Below are 3,471 nucleotides of genomic sequence, written 5' to 3'. Positions count from 1 at the left end.
TCTTTATATTGGTCTTTTATTCTTCCTTGTCTCATTCTTCTTGGTTCTTCACCTGTAGTCCTTGGAATGGAAAACTGGCTGACTCCACTTTCTCTTAGTCTGTACCTTTATTCATTTCCAGGCATAATAATTCAAACTAAGACACTTGTAGGGGAAAAATATCTTAAGTGTTATTCTCCTTTTGGATGAGGGCAGTTCAGGGTTGATACCTGGTAGCGGTTTTTTTGTGATGGCCATGTAAAAAGCATGCAGCATCTGTCAGGGCATGGTGATTGAGGACCAGACACCTACCACATCCCACATCCTTCCAGATGCCCTGTTCTTACATAGATCTCTAGAATGAAACTATAACCATGGAAAAGAAAAAAAGAATAAAAGTAGGGAAATTCTAATTTTACTAAGGAAAAAAATTAGAATAAACTAAGAGTATCATGTTTTGGCTAATAATGTGTTTCTACCAGTAAAAAAGCTTAAGAGAGAAAGTAAGTTCAGTGATCAAGAAAATAAAGAAAATCCCAATTTTGTGGCTCGATAATTCAAATTTATAATTAGAAGTATTGGCAGTAGCCAGATGAGGCATGATCTAAGAAAGAGGAAAGAGGAAACCCAGGTTATTTAAATATCTTATGTATACTTCTTCACATATGCAAAATTTTTCTACAACAAATATGTATTACTTTTGTACCCATGACTGCCATTAACTTGTACTATAATTATTATTACTAAATTTATCCTAATAGAATTGTTACTGATGAAAACACTTAAATTTGTCTTTTTGATATATTCTCAGCAAATAATACCATCTCATACTATGAAACTGAGAATTCTTGGTCTTTTTACAAACTGTTGAAAGTAAGAAACAAATTTCATGCCTCTTGGCCATATATATCATTGGTAGTTGTAGAATGGACCCATGCTTATTTGTAATCAAATCTGTGATCACATAGATCACATGACATTAAGCAAGTAGCAGTTCAATGGCAATATCCTAAGTTATTGTGGGAAGATAGATAGATACTTAAATAGGTCAAATAGGAAATGTTATGACATTCACTTTTGTGGGCAGTGGAGGCAGGGAGAATCTATTGTAACTTCAACCAGGAATTGTCTCTTGCTACCGAAAGTGTCATTCAACCAATTCCCCCTTTCCATTTCCACAGTTATGTGGAAAGCCAGGTTCATGCAGGGGCTGAAGCAGAGGGTTCTGTCTACTGTCAGAGGACAGATTGATCAGGAGAAATACTGAGTGTTACTGTTGGGTGCAGAGTATATAAGCAGGAATCAGAACCTTCCCCCGTAATCAGCTAATGCATACCCACCATCTAATGATTCAGAAAGTGAGCATTCAAAGGCTAAAATGAAAAGAAAGAGCGCTAAGACCCCAACACAGTGCATTAGAGTGGGACAAGAATAACAAGGGGTAGAACGCACAGAAAGGACAGAAATGACATCAGTACTAAACTCTCAGCTGGTACTAATAGTTATCTGAAGGCCAGTATGACTGAGAAATTGTGAAGTATATGTACAGATTTGGAAGACACAAAATAAAGATTCCAGTATACCACCAATCTAATCAATATCATTATAAAGATAAGTTACAAATTGGGAAAATATTGACCACAAAGCAGTTATTATATTTTTCTTTCTGAGTATGTGCCTAGTGTTGTGCTGAGGAGTTTATATGCCTTGGTATGTGTGATTCTTACAACACTTTGAGGTAGGTACTGTTATTTCCCTTATTTGGAGGAGACCTGACGTTCAGAAGCACCAAATAATGTAATTATAATCCTGCAGCAGACTGTTGGCAGGGCTGGCTTCAGACCCAGATGTCTGACTCCAGAGTCTGCATTCTTAATCACTGTGTAGACTGTCTTTTCAAACTCTCCAAAGGTCATCATCAAATATTTTGTGAAAACCGACTGGAAACCCATCATTATCTATAGCATATTCCTCAGAGTTTTGAGAGTATGGCTGGATGGAGAAAACGTTAGAGTGAAGATTCAGCATCTTGCAACAGATTTTTGTTGTTGTTGTTATTTGCAAATTAGCAAGGTATGGAACATTTTCAGGTACTGATATTTGTGGATAACCGGGTCATATGAACAGATGAGCAGTACCAAATATTAAATGACAGGTTCTGATGCCTAGACCAACAGGGACAGTAATTGAATTCTATCTTAACAAGCTTCTTCTCTCTCTGGGGAAGCTACATTTCACACTTCCACAGCATGAAATGTTACTACAGAGGTTCTTAATAGCTGGTAAGTGTAGACCTAGATTGAAAGGTTGTGCAGTGAATAAATTTGTTTTGGAATCAAATAAATATCACTTAAATTTGGAAATAGATACACTATAGAAGGTTATAAGGCAGTAAAATAAGCACCCAAAATATGAGAATGCTATTTATTTTTTTATTTTTATTTTTTTAAATGTTTTATTTATTTCTAGAAGAGAGAGAGAGAGAGAGCAGGCGAGGGTCAGAGAGAGAGGGAGTGACAGACTCTGAAATAGGCTCCAGGCTCTGAGCTGGCAGTCAGCACAGAGCCCGACGCGGGGCTCGAACCCACAAACCGCGAGATCATGACCTAAGCGAAAGTCGGACGCTTAACCGACTAAGCCACCCAGGCTCCCCGAGAATGCTTTTTATAATTTCGTTTGAAAATCTGTTTGGAAATCAGTGAATATTTTGCAGAAATAGGAACATCTTTTGCATTTTTTCGCTGAGTTCAATTTTTAATATTTAATTTTTTATATATACATATAAGTGAGGTCATATAGTATTTGTCTTTGTCTATTAGCAATAATCGTGCCTCGGATAAACCTCATTGGCTATAATAGTGCTATCGCACAAAGTTGTATTTGTCTTTGTCTGATTTTTTTCGTTTAATATAATGACCTCAGAGCTCATCCATATTGTTCCAAATGGCAAGATTTCCTCCTTTTTTAAATATACAGCTGAATTATATACAGATATATGTGAACTATACTATATATATATACACATTATGCTGTATATGTATATATACATTATATATATTATACATTATATACATACTATACACACACACACACACACACACATATATACACTTGTATACATATATATGCCATTATTAATTCTTTTATCCATTGACAGACTCTTAGGTTGTTTCTGTGTCCTGTCTATTGTTTTTAAGGCATCAATAAACATGCAGATGTAAATATCTTTTTGAGATACTGATTTCATTTACTTTGGTTATGTACAGAAAAGTGAGATTGTTGGCTCATATTGTAGTTCTACTTTTAAATTTTTTAATGTTTGTTTATTTATTTATTTATGTATTTATTTATTTATTTATTTATTTTTGAGAGAGAGAAAGAGACAGAGCACGAGTGGTGGAGGAGCAGAGAGAGAGGGAGACACAGAATCCAAAGCAGGCTTCAGGCTCTGAGCTGTCAGCACAGAGCCCAACATAGGGCTTGAACTCATGA

The 3,471-nt window shown here is 35.7% G+C and overlaps 1 non-coding gene across 1 annotated transcript; it reads right to left on the bottom strand.

Moving 5' to 3' along the window:
• Positions 1 to 2,720: 2,720 nt before the first annotated feature.
• On the bottom strand, positions 2,721 to 2,855 carry LOC120227208. The gene has a single exon (XR_005527204.1). It is a non-coding gene; the product is annotated as a U4 spliceosomal RNA (small nuclear RNA).
• Positions 2,856 to 3,471: the final 616 nt, after the last annotated feature.

The sequence above is a fragment of the Hyaena hyaena genome, unplaced genomic scaffold (assembly GCF_003009895.1).
Source record: "Hyaena hyaena isolate Hyena2069 unplaced genomic scaffold, ASM300989v1 scaffold_2085, whole genome shotgun sequence".
In the NCBI taxonomy this organism is placed as follows: domain Eukaryota; kingdom Metazoa; phylum Chordata; class Mammalia; order Carnivora; family Hyaenidae; genus Hyaena; species Hyaena hyaena.
The sequence above is the reverse complement of the archived record's forward strand: the minus strand, read 5'-3'. Positions and strand labels throughout refer to the sequence as shown.